The following is a 16,163-nucleotide window of genomic DNA, read 5'->3' as shown; positions in this document are numbered from 1 at the left end:
TAAGGGTAGAGAGAATGAAAAATGCTAGAATAGAGTGAATTAGAAGAGTAGTAGAGATGGGTTGATGCTTTGTGATCATCACCCGACAGTTATGGGAATCGGGTTGATGCTTTGTGATCACCACCCGAATAGCCCTTAGAGATGGGTCGATGCTTTGTGATCGTCACCCGATAAGTAGTAGAAACGGGTGGATGCTTTGTGATCCCCACCCGGTTAGTCATTAGAGAAAGGGTTGATGCTTTGTGATCATCATCCGACATTTATTAGAGGTGGGTTGATGCTTTGTGATCATCACCCGACAGTGATTAGAGACGGGTTAATGCTTGGTGATCATTACCCAAAGTCATGAGAAACGGGCAGGTGCTAGGTGGTCTCCACCCGATAGTTACGAAAACCGAGTAGGTGCTTCGTGATCCCTACTCGGTAGTCAGTAAGAATGGGTTGGTGCTGTGTGAATTCCACCCGATAGTCATGGAGAGTGAGATGGTGCTGTGTGAACGCCATCCGGCCGTGCCTCCGGTAAGATGGGCCCATGACGTTTAGTAGAAACAGAAATAGAATCAGAAATAGTATAAGGAAAGAATTAAGTGTAATACATACGGGGACAGACAGATAGAGGGTTTTACTTATTGAGCATTATTTTGTGCTCACCCTGTTATTTTTCCTTTGTAGATGCAGGATCTAGGTGATGAGGCAGTCGGAGGGCGTCGGCAAGCGAAGGGCAATAGCTACACTGTTTCCCCTGTTTTGTCTTTTAAAATGAATTTTTGTAAACAATACTCTTTGTGTATAAAAGAAATATGACTTATAATGAAAAGAAAGTTTTGGGCCCAATTTTCTATTGTTATTATGCATGCTTTGTACTAGTTTCAGCAGTTGTTACAATGTAATGTCTTAGTAGGCAAGTATTCACTGAGTATCCTATAGAGAGAATCTAGAGAATTTCTAGTTTAAAAAGGGTGTTCATCTAAAATTTCTGTCCTTAATCCAGTTATAACATACTATTACATAGATTATCTCTCACATATATAAATCCACATTAAATTTCTTCATTGAGACAGTGTATGCAATTCTCTCGCCAGTTTAACGTCTTCCGACCACTATAGTCTAATACCTGCAAAAATAAGGAAAGCAACGGGTTGAGCTATAAATGCTCAATAAGTAAACCAAATCTAATTATGTTTTCACTCTGCTGTTCCTATTTTTGTGGTACAGCTTAATAAATTTCTGTTTGCTTTCTCTTTTTATTCTCAGGCGTATTATTTAGCAGTCTTCTATTTTCCTCAAATCTTTCTAAATCCTTCTAGGATTGTGCTATTCTTTATCATTTTATTTCTCTCTTCTACTAGATTATAACTTTCTATTTCTTTCTCTACTCAACAAATCGTTAAGTTTCCTTGCTATTTGTCATGTTTCTAATTTCCGTTCTTTTCAAATATGTGTTTAATTTCTGTTCTTTTCCTGTATATCTCTAATTTATTTTCTATTCTCGTAGGTTTCTATTTTCTTTTCTTCTCTATTCTCATGAGCTTCTTGTAATGACTCCATTCTTATAAAAACATGCATAGTAAAAATACATGTAACAATAACATAAAAAGTTGGGCCCCAAAATTTTTTTCTTTTATTAAACATATGTACTCTTTATACTAATATATACAAGATTTATTACATATGCAAAACTATCAAAATAGGGTGGACAGTGTAGCCATTTCTCTTCGTATGCCGATATCCATCCGACTGTGTCCTCATCTAGAACCTGCAAAAACATAGGGAACAACTGGATGAGCACAAACAATGCTCAGTAAGTAAACCCATTNTGTTCTCATTGCCCAGATGACCCGTATGCTTGATATTTTGCAGGTTTGCTTCCAAATCTAAATGATGTTAAAATTTATATTTATATGTTCAGCTTGAGCACTGAAGTTAGTTGATTTTGACAACTATAGTTACTGCTTTTCACGTGCAAATAGGAGTCTTTGGAGTTACGAAAGTATTCCAACGATCGTCTTGATGGATGAATTTCGGTTGAGCAGCATTTTGCTTTTATAAAATACTTCAATGTGTTGAAGTGTAAAATAGGAAATAGGATTATTCTCATTAAAGACCATCTTCTATATTAGGTTAGGATCAAAGCTATTAAAAATTATATCAGTTATAATAGGAATGTAACAATTTACTTCCTAGATTAGTTTTTTGCTATAAATTCCTTATACATTTCATTGTGAAATATGTAATAAAACAAAGTATTTCTTCACATGGTATAAGAGCAAGGTCTCTGAAGTTCCAATTTTTTTTTTTTTGTTTTTTTTTTCCTGCTACTGTTCTCCGGTGACTACTCTCTAGCAACGATCAGGATCTGGTCTAATCATACCAGACTGATCGTCCTCTCATCATTGTCATAACCCAAGTGGTTTCGTGGTCGGCCGCCGCTACACGCGCCGATCTAGTTTCCGATTGCCTCTGCTTTGATCTGCTCTTTCGGCGAGCGTGAGATCTCACCGCCACCAACATCTTGTTCCTCTCCACCTCGCCGGCAAAACCCTTCAAGGAATTTCTGTGAGTTTCTGCTCCGATTTGTTTTTTTGGCGAGTGTTTTGTTTTTCCAGCGAGCGTGAGCTTCTGTTTTTCTATCAGCTTCAAGACACTCTGATCTTATTCATGGATCCTCCTAAATCAGCCTCTTAGTCACATCCAAGTGGTTTTTCTTTTTTATCTCTCCCTCCCATCACCACTGATAGATTAATTGGGACTGCTAATTATTCATCCTGGGCTACCTCTGTCAAATTATGGTGTATGGGTGAAGGTTTGAAGAATCACTTGACCACCAAGGTTGCCGATATTACATCAGATAAGTCTTTCTAGACTAAAATGGATGTTCTGTTGTGTAGTATGTTATGGCAAACTATTGATCCTCCCCTTCACCCTATTTACAAATCTTACCGTTGTTATGTTGATATTTGGAGTCAAGCTAAACTTCTCTATACAAATGACATTCAACGTTTATATTTTGTTGTGTCCAACTTAGTTCATCTCAAACAACAGGATATGAATTTGTCAGACTTCCTTGGTAAGATGGCCTCCCTTAAGACATAATTCAATTTGCTATTACTAGCTGGTAAATCTATGGCAGAAGATTTGGCTCAACAGGACAAGTTTTTTATGGTCCTGACACTTGCAGCTCTAGGTCCAGATCTTACACCTGTTCGAGATCAAATTCTTTTTGGATCTACTATGCCTTCCCTTGATGAAGTGTTTGCCCAATTACTTCGTGTTTCCTCCCCTACTACAGTGCATTCCCCTGGTAACTCTTTGGTTCTTGTTTCTCAGTCCCACACTTTTACTAAAAGAGAACAGGGCGATCAAGGTGGTAGAGGAAATCGACCCAAGTGTAGTTACTATCATCAGTGGGGGCATACCAGAAAGAAATGTTTTAAGTTACATGGTCGACCTACCCGGGCTGCTAATATTGCTCAGGCTGATCACTCTAATCTTCATTCTAAGTCCTCTACAGTGCAGTTTCAACCCTCCTTAACTCTCACAGGTACTGATTATGATGAATACTTACAGTATTAGGCCAGTAAGCAGTCTTCTTCATCCATTGCCTTCGTCATTCAAACAGGTAATTTAGTTGCCTGCCTTACTCAGTCTTCTGCTCTAGGACCTTAGGTCCTAGATTCAGGTGCCTCAGATCATATTACTGGTAACCCTCATTGACTTACTCAGATTACAAATACTGCATCTTTATCCCCTGTTACTTTAGCTAATGGGTCTAAAGCTGATGTTCAAGCTATTGGTTATGCAAAACCCTTCCTTTCCTTAGAATTAAACTCTGTGCTTTATATTCCCTACTGTCCCTTTAATCTCGTGTCTGTCAGTAAACTTACACGCTCTTTAAATTTCTCTATTCGTTTTGATACTGACTCTATTGTTATACAAGAGAGCAACACAAGACGGATGATTGGCACAGGACGTGAGTCACAGGGTCTTTATTGTAATGCCCCACTTGAGGTACGTAGTTAAGATTTGATGAATGGCTTGAATGTTTGTTGATTTATCCTCATTTGAGTCTGTATGTTGTTAATATGGTTTGGTTGACCCTTGGGTGAAAGGGTGTGTTGGTTTAGTTGAGTGATTGCCCTGAAAATTTGTAAGACTTGGCGAAATCTTGATGTTACAGCCTTCGCCGGGGCGAAGAAGAAGCTTCGCCACGGCAATGAAGTGCTACACCCCGTGTAGCTGCTATGAGTTTTTGCCAGGGCGAAGAAATAGCTTCGCCACGGCGAAGACTCAGCTGAATTTTTCCCTTGAGTTTTAGAGAATTTTCCCTTTTACGACTCATTGACCATTCTACCCCTAATTAGCAAGAAAAGTGGGGAGTGAAATGCAAGGAAATTACATGGAGAATAGTTTGAATGGGGATGTTTTTGCAAAGAATGAAAGGTCATAGGTCGAATTTCAAAGAAGGAGCAAGGGTATATTAGGAAAGAGTGGAGAAAGTATGAGATATTAAGGGTTTAGCTTTAGGAACCCTTTCATTTGCTTCTTCACCACCGCCTCTTTCATCCTTCAATTCTCTCAAATTTTCATTCAATTTTCCAAGGATCTTTGAAGAGCTTTTGACTAGATATTGATACAAGTTGATCCTAAGCACTAAAAGGTGAGAATCCTTACTCTAGATGTGAATTTTATTGTTGAAAGAGTAGGATCCTTATTCAGTTTGTATTGAAGGTTTAAGAGGAAGTATCAAGCCATCAAGAGTAGAGAGCTTAAGTGGTTTCTCCTTGAGCTTAAGGTAAGTAAATCCACCTAAGTTGTGATTTGTATGATTGAATGATGTGTAGAGATTTTATATATGCTTAATGCTTGAATTTCTATGTTTGAAATGAGTTGATGAATTCATGAATGAGTTCAATGCTGTTTTATGAAAGAATTTCCACCATGAGTAGGGTGGATTGTGTTGATAAGTTGTGGTAGAAATATGGAAAGAATTAGAAGAATTTGAGAGGAATATTTGAAGTGTGTTTTCTTTGCAGGATGTGTGATGATTTAAAGGAGTTGAACTCCTATTTTGGATGATTAAGAAAGAAGTATCATTAAAAATTAGAATAGAGTTTATGTATGCACACATATTGTTTGATGAAATGTCTAAAAGAAGCATGAGTAGAAGTAGAGAACCTTACTTTATGCCACATAGCATATTTGCATGTCATGAATGCATATAAGAAAGATTTTAGGCATGAGCCATCCATATGCATATGTTTAATTGAGTAATCACATGAGAAAGAAACACTCTAAGAATAGAGATAAAGAAAAGAACCAATTCTCTTAGAATAAAGAGAAAGAAAGAACTAGCACTAGAGAATAAAATGATTATTAAGTGCTACAAAAAAGAAAAGAAAATAGGTTATGCGATGGGGAACCCGTGAGTGTAGAGTTACCCGTATGCAAACTGCCATGAGAGGGAGTGGTCTCCGCCATGAGAGAGCGGAATGAGAATGAGAAACAGAATTTGTATAGCCATGAGAATACATGCGGATGAGAGCTATACACGAAAGAGAGTACACTCACATGGTCAAAGGTTCCGAATCCATGCATCGACCAAGACCGGCAAAGAATAAGAATAAGAAAAGAATAGAAAGAAAACAAACGAAAGAAAATGCATTGTTATGCTTTAATGTCTCGTCCATGCATGGTTATGATATTCTCCATGGGTGATGAGAATAGAAAGAAAGAAAAGAATAGTGAGAACTAGGATTAGAGAAAGTGACAAGAGTACGAAAAGAATTGATGAGTAATACACGGGGATTATAAAGTAGAAGATTTACTTACTGAGCATCTTTGTGCTCACTCCATTGTTTTCTTTGTTGTACAGGACATAGGTGAGGACCTGGTTAGATGGACGTCAGCAAGCGGGGAGACTTGGCTGCACTGTCCACTGTTTTTTTTTAGAGTCTTTCGTACAAATGATGTTGTACTATGTAAAGAATGTATTTATTAAGTAAATAAAATTTTTGGACCCAACCTTTTTGATAAATATACTTTTCTTTTTATTGATATATTTTATGAATATGATAGTAGAAAGAAGTTGTTACATCTATCATCTCCATATCCCATCTACAGCATGCACTATCTATGAGTCTCTGGATCTCCTTCATAATCGTGTGGATCATCCTAGTCTTTCCAAACTTCAGAAAATGATCCCAGGTCTATCTAAATTATCGTCCTTGAGTTATGAGTCTTGTCAACTTGGAAAGCATACTCGTAGTTCTTTTCCAAAGCATGTCAATAAACGAGCCGCATCCCCCTTTGAGTTAGTGCTTCAGATTGTGGGGTCCTTATCGTGTTACCTCTAATTTGGGATTTAAATATTTTGTTACCTTTATTGATGACTATTCTCGTTGAACTTGGTTATTTCTTATGCGATCTTGTTTTGAATTATTTTTCATATTTTCATCATTTTGTGCTGAAATTAAGACTCAACATAATGCTACCATTTGTATATTACGAAGTGATAATGCTCAAGAATATTTCTCTGATTCCTTTACTAAATTCATGCCATCTCAGGGAATTCTACATCAGTCTTTTTGTGCTTACAGTCCCTAACAGAATGGCACTGCTGAGCGTAAAAATAAACACTTCATTGAAACAGCTTGCACTCTTCTTTTACATGGCCAAGTCCCTTCCGTTTTTGGGCTGACGCTGTTCTAACCGCTTGTTACTTAATAAATCGCATGTCTTCTTCTGTCTTACAAGACCAGGTCTCACACTCCATATTATTTCCTGATCATCCATTATTTTCACTTCCCCCACGTGTCTTTGGGAGCACATGTTTTGTTCACATTTTCTCTCCTAATCGAGATAAACTGTCAGCCAAGTCAAAGAAATGTATTTTATTAGGGTATTCACGTCTTCAGAAGGGATACAAGTGTTATTCTCTCGCCACACATCACTACTTCATCTATGCTGATGTTACGTTCTTTGAGTCTTCTCCATTTTTTCCTCATCCTACATTAGAGTCTGATCCGATAGTAGATGTCTTACCAATTCCATACATTGCTTTCCCACCTTCATCTGTTTTGGTACCTCAGTCTACTACTAATACCACTCTTCCTGTCAACAATAGTCTTGTTCCTTTTACAGGTAATCCTGATGTTCTTGCTACTATTCCTGAGACCCCTATCATTGAAGGTCCTGTGCTCGATTCCTCTAATGCCACAGTCTTGTCTCAAGCTGATCAGTTTCCCATTGCTATTCGTAAAGGTATGCGGTCTTCACGCAATCCTCATCCTATCTACAATTTTTTGAGTTATCATCGTTTACATCCTTCATATTATGCCTTTGTATCCACCATTTCTTCTGTTTATGTTCCTTGCACTGTTCATGAGGCATTTTCTCACCCTCGGTGGCGTCAGGCAATGGTTGAAGAAATGTCTGCTTTGCATCATAAACATACTTGGTTGTCTATATTGTTATTACAGGAAGTGATCAAGATGACATTGGATAGTTGAAGCAACACTTGTTCAAACACTTTTAGACGAAAGACTTAGGGTTACTCAAATGCTTTCTTGGCATAGAAGTCGCTCAATCCAAATCTGGTATTGTTATTTCTCAGAGGAAGTATGTATTAGATATTCTAGAGGAAACAGGGATGTCAGATTGCAGACCAATAGATTCTTCTATGGATCCTAATTTAAAACTTTCACCTGGACAGAGGGAGCCTCTTGTTGATCCTAAAAGGTATCGAAGACTTGTTGGAAAACTTAACTATCTTACTATCACACAAGCTGATATTTCCTTTTCTATCAGTATTGTAAATCGGTTCCTTCAAACTCCATGTGATAGTCATTGGGATGCAGTTGTTCAGATTTTAAGGTATATCAAGGGAGCACCAGGTAGAGGCTTAATGTATGAAAATAAGGGTTATTCACATATTGTTGGATATTCAGATGCTGATTGGGCAAGTTTTCCATCTGATAGACGTTTTACCTCAGTTTTTGTGTTCTTCTTGGAGGAAACCTAGTTTCATGGAAAAGTAAGAAACAAGCGGTTGTTGCAAGGTCAAGTGCTGAAGTAGAGTATCGTGCAATGGCTTTATTTAATCGTTCCTCTCATAGCTTGGGTACATTTCACATGCCTTTTGTTTTTTTCTTTCTATGATGATGAGAATTTGAGGTTTGCAGCAACATGGGTCTTCGTTATAGTTCACTTGATTCAACATCTGTACTGTATAAAGTAACTTTAGATTCTGGAGTTTGTCACTTATTATCTACATCTTGGTGCTGTTAATGCACTTTTTTTATTGCGTGTACATGTTATAGTTATAGAACAAAAAATGTCAATTTTGACAATGTGTGTTATCCTAGTGAAGAGACTAGAATTAAAGAACTTTATGGTACTAGAAATGTAAAAATCAAATAAAAAAAAATGAAATATCGGAAAAGGTGAAGATTTTAAAATCATTTGTATGTCATGGGAACATGCTAATGCAGTTCACATGTACTGGAAGTAGCAATTTCCATTAAATTAAAAATTATAGAGAAAGAACTAGTATTTGAAAAATATGTCTAAAAGTTTTTTTTATTATAGGTATATTTCAATTCTGTTCCTCATTACTTGAAAAATAATTGCTTCACACAATTGAGAAATACTATTGCGTGCCAAATTCGATGTAATTACCACTCTCTGCACCACAAGCGATGATTTGTGTAATTTGCATTTTTGTAATTTCATCAATTGTTGCTTAGATTGGTGTGAGTGGTTCACTATCGTATGAATTTGTGTTGGTTGCTGAGAAAATTCACAAACTATAGTGTTACTGTTATTAATTTTATTTTGCTGAATTTTTCCAGCTAGCTAGCAAAGCATAATAGTTCTTTGTTGTAGAATAGGTTGATTCAGTCAAACTTGATTTTCTTCTTTGAGAGCGAAGCTTTAGTGCTTATTTTTCATAAATCCTTACGATATCAATTAAATCATAACACAGCTCAACCTTCTTCCCAATCAACGTAGAGAGCACCCAAAACTACTTTTGAAAATACTGTGATTTCTATATCTTCTGTTTGGCAGAATTGATAGTTGAGATAAACATATTCTTAAGCCTTAATACTAGAAGCACTATGATGACAGTTTTTTTATGCTGATTAATATTTGAATGGCCTTAGGAAAATAAACTTCAGAAGCTTAAAGACACATGAGTGCATCAGTTCGACCTTAGTTATCTTTACATGTAGTAAGCTTAGGAATATACAAGGATGCAATGCTTAGAGAAATGTATGGCAATTAAAAAAAAAAAGCAGTTGCTTATTGTTAGAGCAAGGTTTTCATCTTCTAGTAATTGTTGAAGACTTCACAATTTTTTAATCCTTTCCATTTTGTGGTCTTTGTAAGTGCAGCTTCACTACTTTGGGGTTCTCTTAAACAGTCGAACAAATAATTCCTATGTCTCATTAAAGACAGAGATGTCCTCATCTCCAATCTTGTTGTAGGCTTCATTTGCCAAGGTAATAAGATTTACCTTGAATGCATCTACCCTATTGTAAGCTAAGACCTATCTGTTAAATAGCTTCAAAATTGTTGCATTTTTTATATGTCATCCAATTGTGAGGATCAATGTCTTGGTTGGTTCTTTACTGTGATTTTTATTTTCAATTTTAGATTTTGTAGTTCATTATAATTGAATGAATTATTATATGTTATTCTTTTGTAATGCTGGAACATATCCTTTTCCAACTTATCTTATAGGCAACCCAAATTGAACTAGCTTCATATTTTTATTGATGTATTGCTGGTAATAAAATGAGGGTTTCAGCAGAGGTGTAATGGATATGGTGGGAACAAGTTGTAGAGACAAAGGGAGAATAGCAAGATGTTAAGAAAATAGAGGTCATTTATTGTTTGGTTTGAGTGTCAAGAGGATGGGAGCAATGTTGAAGTATGAGGAGAGAGTAGTTTAGTGTCCACTTTGGGTCATGGAGCATAAACAAAGAAGCTTGTAGCCTTGTCTCTTACATCTATCTATTTTCTACCTAGGACCATTTCTAAACCACAACTAGTCTGTCCAGACAATTTTGGGGATGGAATTAGAATGAAAAAAAAGTAGGCTTCTAAAACCCTAGTCATACATTATCCTATTGGGAAAATAAAGAGCAAAGAGGAAAATGGGTTTGAAAGTAACATCTAGATGTAGGGAGAAGTAGGGTTGGGAAAATAGGTTAGTGTGTTTTTGTGTCATGTCAAATAAGCCTTAACTCGAAATTATAGTAGTAAATTAAATAAGATGAAGTTACATAAGTGGACCATCAAGGCATAATGAAGCCGAAATCCAATGGGGAGTGAGTATCCTATGCAGTATAAAAATGTCTTCACGTTGATTGCTAAAACCATTGATTTTGACAATTATAGCTTTGCTTCTCATAGCCATGGGAGTTTTTGGAGTTATGACAAGATTCCTTTGAGTGTCTTCGTGGTAATTAAGCCTGAGAAGTTTTGCTCCTATAAGAAATTTTAGTGCCATCAACTACAGGGAGGTTCAATTTTTAAGTATTGGAAATGATGCTTTTTGAAAGCAATTTTTCGTTTTTTGGGTTCCAATGTTGTATGAAACTAATATCTCTCTTTTTTAATTTAAATGACAATTTTCTAGTTTAATTTCTGCTTCAGGTCATTTTCTATGAGTAAGAATGGACTCCCGAAGTTGACAGAGAAGCTCTGTAGTGGGCACATTGGACTTATCTCTTTGGACACTTAAAGGAGACAATTCTATTTCTAAGAAGTTGGGTGGACTCACTAATCTTGTTCTCATTGCAGAGACCGTTTGCTTGATATTTTGCAGGTTTGCTTCCAATATAAATATGTTTAAATTTATATTATATGTTCAGTGATGCACTGAAGTTAGTTGATTTTGACAACTTTAGTACTGCTTTTCACGTGCAAATAGGAGTCTTTGAGTTACGAAAGTATTCCAACGATCGTCTTGATGGATGAATTTCGGGTTGAGCAGCATTTTGCTTTTATAAAATACTTCAATGTGTTGAAGTGTAAAATGAAATAGGATTATCTCATTAAAGACCATCTTCTATATTAGGTTAGGATCAAAGCTTAAAAATTATCAGTTATAATAGGAAGTAACAATTTACTTCCTAGATAGTTTTTTGCTATAAATTCCTTATACATTTCATTGTGAAATATGTAATAAAACAAAGTATTTCTTCACATGGTATAAGGCAAGGTCTCTGAAGTTCCAATTTTTTTTTTTTGTTTTTTTTTTCCTGCTACTGTTCTCCGGTGACTACTCTCTAGCAACGATCAGGATTGGTCTAATCATACCAGACTGATCGTCCTCTCATCATTGTCATAAACAAGTGGTTCGTGGTCGGCCGCCGCTAAACGCGCCGATCTAGTTTCCGATTGCCTCTGCTTTGATCTGCTCTTTCGGCGAGCGTGGATCTCACCGCCACCAACATCTTGTTCCTCTCCACCTCGCGGCAAAACCCTTAAGGAATTTCTGTGAGTTTCTGCTCCGAGTTTGTTTTTGGCGAGTGTTTGTTTTTCCAGCGAGCGGAGCTTTGTTTCTATCAGCTTCAAGACACTTGATCTTATTCATGGATCCTCCTAAATCAGCCTCTTAGTCACATCCAAGTGGTTTTTCTTTTTATCTCTCCCTCCCATCCCCACTGATAGATAATTGGGACTGCTAATTATCATCCTGGGCTACCTCTGTACAATTATGGTGTATGGTGAGGTTTGAAGAATCACTTGACCACCAAGGTTGCCATATTACATCAGATAAGTCTTTTCGACTAAAATGGATGTTCTGTTGTGTAGTATGTTATGGCAAACTATTGATCCTCCCCTTCACCCTATTTACAAATCTTACCGTTGTTATGTTGATATTTGGAGTCAAGCTAAACTTCTCTATACAAATGACATTCAACGTTTATATTTGTTGTGTCCAACTTAGGTCATCTCAAACAACAGGATATGAATTTGTCAGACTTCCTTGGTAAGATGGCTCCCTTAAGACATAATTCAATTTGCTATTACTACTGGTAAATCTATGGCAGAAGATTTGGCTCAACAGGACAAGTTTTTTATGGTCCTGACACTTGCAGCTCTAGGTCCAGATCTTACACCTGTTCGAGATCAAATTCTTTTTGGATCTACTATGCCTTCCCTTGATGAAGTGTTTGCCCAATTACTTCGTGTTTCCTCCCTACTACAGTGCATTCCCTGGTGACTCTTCGGTTCTTGTTTCTCAGTCCACACTTTTACTAAAAGAGAACAGGGGCGATCAAGGTGGTAGAGGAAATCAGACCCAAGTGTAGTTACTGTCATCGGTGGGGGCATACCAGAGAGAATGTTTTAAGTTACATGGTCGACCTACCCGGGCTGCTAATATTGCTCAGGCTGATCACTAAATCTTCATTCTAAGTCCTCTAAGTGCAGTTTAACCCTCCTTAACTCTCACAGGTAATGATTATGATGAATACTTACAGTATTAGGCCAGTAAGCAGTCTTCTTCACCATTGCCTTCGTCATTCAAACAGGTAATTTAGTTGCCTGCCTTACTCAGTCTCTGCTCTAGGACCTAGGTCCTAGATTCAGGTGCCTCAGATCATATTACTGGAACCCTCATTGACTTACTCAGATTACAAATACGCATCTTTATCCCCTGTTACTTTAGTAATGGGTCAAAGCTGATGTTCAAGCTATTGGTTATGCAAAACCCTTCCTTTCCTTAGAATTAAACTCTGTGCTTTATATTCCCTACTGTCCCTTTAATCTGTGTGTCAGTAAACTTACACGCTCTTTAAATTTCTATTCGTTTTGATACTGACGATATTGTTATACAAGAGAGCAACACAAGACGGAGATGATTGGCACAGGACGTGGTCACAGGGTCTTATTGTAATGCCACTTGAGGTACGTAGTTAAGATTTGATGAATGGCTTGAATGGTTTGTTGATATCCTCATTTGAGTCTGTATGTTGTTAATATGGTTTGTTGACCCTTGGGTTGAAAGGGTGTGTTGGTTTAGTTGAGTGATTGCCCTGAAAATTGTTAAGACTTGGCGAAATCTTGATGTTACAGCCTCTGCCGGGCGAAGAAGAAGCTTCGCCACGGCATAGAAGTGCTACACCCCGTGTAGCGCTATGAGTTTTTGCCAGGGCGAAGAATAGCTTCGCCACGGCGAAGACTAGCTGAATTTTCCCTTGAGTTTTGAGAATTTTCCCTTTTACGACTCATTGACCATTCTACCCTAATTAGCAAGAAAAGGGGGGAGTGAAATGCAAGGAAATTACATGGAGAATAGTTTGAATGGGGATGTTTTTGCAAAGAATGAAAGTCATAGGTCGAATTCAAAGAAGGAGCAAGGGTATATTAGAAAGAGGGGAAAAGTATGAGATATTAAGGGTTTAGCTTTAGGAACCCTTTCATTTGCTTCTTCACCACCGCCTCTTTCATCCTTCAATTATCTCAAATTTTCATTCAATTTTCCAAGGATATTGTGAAGAGCTTTTGACTAGTATTGATACAAGTTGATCCTAAGCACTAAAAGGTGAGAACCTTACTCTAGATGTGAATTTTGTTGAAAGAGTAGGATCCTTATTCAGTTTGTATTGAAGGTTTAAGAGGAAGTATCAAGCCATCAAGAGTAGAGAGCGTAAGTGGTTTCCCTTGCGCTTAAGGTAAGTAAATCCACCTAAGTTGGGATTGTATGATGAATGATGGTGTAGATTATATAGCTTAATGCTTGAATTTCTATGTTTGAATGAGTTGATGAATTCATGAATGGTTCAATGCTGTTTTATGAAAGAATTTCCACCATGAGTAGGGTGGATTGTGTTGATATTTGTGTAGAAATATGAAGAAATTAGAAGAATTTGAGAGGAATATTTGAAGTGTGTTCTTTACAGGAGGTGTGATGATTTAAAGGAGTTGAACTCCTATTTGGATGATTAAGAAAGAAGTATCATTAAAAATTAGAATAGAAGTTTATGTATGCACACATATTGTTTGATGAAATGTCTAAAAGAAGCTGAGTAGAAGTAGAGAACCTTACTTTATGCCACATAGCATATTGACATGTCATGAATGCATATAAGAAAAATTTTAGGCATGAGCCATCCTTATGCATATGTTTAATTGATTAATCAATGAGAAAGAACACTCTAAGATAGAGAAAGAAAAGAACCAATTTCTTAGAATAAAGAGAAAGAAAGAACTAGCACTAGAGAATAAAATGATTATTAAGTGCTACAAAAGAAAAGAAATAGGTTATGCGATGGGGAACCGTGAGTGTAGAGTTACCCGTATGCAAACTGCCATGAGAGGGAGTGGTCTCCGCATGAGAGAGCGGAATGAGAATGAGAACAGAATTTGTATAGCCATGAGAATACATGCGGATGAGAGATATACACGAAGAGAGTACACTACATGGTCAAAGGTTCCGAATCCATGCAGACCAAGGTGGTTGACAAATCATTAGTCTCAAAGATTAATCTTATAAAGGAGGGGCTTAGTTGAACTCAGTTTAAAGTTAATTCTTATATATTGACATCGTATATATTGTATTGGGAACACAATTGATTGTACAGATTATTATATGTTATTTGACAACCTAAGCATGTCAACTGCATTAATGGGGTAGATTCCTTAATGCTGCATATGTTATTTCACAATATATATTCATTTAACCCGTGGTACTTAGTGTATACTTTTAATCTTTGATTTCAGTGCTGAAACATGATAATATTAATTTCCTTTTAGCATAATTAGAGATTTAGAACACTTTTATGGAATATTGAGGTACTTCATCATAACATTTAAAGATAATTTTTTGGCTCAACCTGCAACAATCAAACAAATGTATTATCTAAGTTAGATAATTGGAAACCTGTATATCTTTTGAGAGTGCTTCAAGGCATACTTGCTAACCTATTTAACCATTCATTTCTTCTAGATGTTTGATACTTGTAGTAATCACATCAACAAAGGTTTGGAAGTTGAATTGAACTTGGAGGGATTTCGATTTGAAGACCAATTGGGCATAAGCGTAAGGTCAAAATAATCCCTATATTAGAATTGTGTTTTTGACAGATAATTCATTCATCTCCTACACATTGGTTGTTTAATGACTGCTAATATAGTATGGGGGTTCTAATTTTGCTAATACAGTATGTCCCAACTCCCACTTTCCCTTCACGTTAGTGCATTTGAGACTGTATTGTGGGCTGATTAAGTTCATAATGCGTCTGTAACTTGGCCAAGCATTAGGCCATGTAATATTAAAAAGTTTTAATCGTGTGCAATTTAATGTAACAAAGACACCCTAAAGGCCCATCGGAAAGTATGTATGTCTATATTAGTAATGTTCAAAAGTTCATAGAGTTAATCAAATTCATGTTCCCTTATACGACAATATGATGTGCATCAGCCTGTTCTTATTGTTTATCTGACATCTTATGCATGATAAGCTAATACTATAATAGTGCTTTGAGGTTCTATTGCATTTGGAGTTTACCATTTTTGTCTGTTACATGATCTAAATGTGCTGAAAAAGTTTGTAAACATAGGTGGACGATTATGGATGTGTTGACGACCTTAATGGCCTTTTGAAAGTAACAAGTGGTTATGGAAAAAGTGGTATGATCTTAGTGACCTTAAATATTATTTTGGGGAAAATAAATTGGTTTATTCACTTGTAACATTCCTGTCTCCCCTCAATATCTGATTTTAATATGTTTGATTTCTTAATTTTTCTTGCATTAAATTTATGATCAGTGTTTTTATGATGCAAGGATTGTCAAATAGGAGGACAGGTGCAACTAGTATAAATGCAGAAAGCTCACGCTCACATAGTGTTTTCACTTGTGTTGTTGAATCTCGATGCAAGGTAATAACTGCTGCAATTTAAAAATTAGCAGTTTTTCTTTAAATTATGAGTTACAGATTGCATAAAGTGTTTATCTTAAATGCATATTAATCTGTGTCTATCTATTAGAATACTCTTTACCAGCTAAGCAATCTGGTATTTTGTGCAATTTTGCTCGTTATATCTGCTTCATTAACTTTGACGTAAGAGTAGAATCTATTGACATGCAAAAACAACAGAGTACTTGAATATCTTTGTTTTTTTCATGAGTTTTGTTTCATTTCATTGT

General features: G+C 36.4%; 1 long non-coding RNA gene across 1 annotated transcript in view; it reads left to right on the top strand.

Annotated features, from left to right (window-relative positions):
• LOC116134682 overlaps window positions 1-15,917 on the top strand; it is a 55,705-nt gene extending 39,788 nt beyond the window's left edge. The window contains exon 3 of the long non-coding RNA XR_004128789.1: window positions 15,822-15,917. This is a non-coding gene — a long non-coding RNA (uncharacterized LOC116134682). The remainder of the gene's footprint in view (window positions 1-15,821) is intronic.
• Window positions 15,918-16,163: the final 246 nt, after the last annotated feature.

The sequence above is a fragment of the Pistacia vera genome, unplaced genomic scaffold, assembly GCF_008641045.1.
Source record: "Pistacia vera cultivar Batoury unplaced genomic scaffold, PisVer_v2 Contig290, whole genome shotgun sequence".
Lineage (NCBI taxonomy): Eukaryota > Viridiplantae > Streptophyta > Magnoliopsida > Sapindales > Anacardiaceae > Pistacia > Pistacia vera.
Note: the sequence above shows the minus strand (reverse complement) of the source record. Positions and strands in the feature narration are given on the sequence as shown.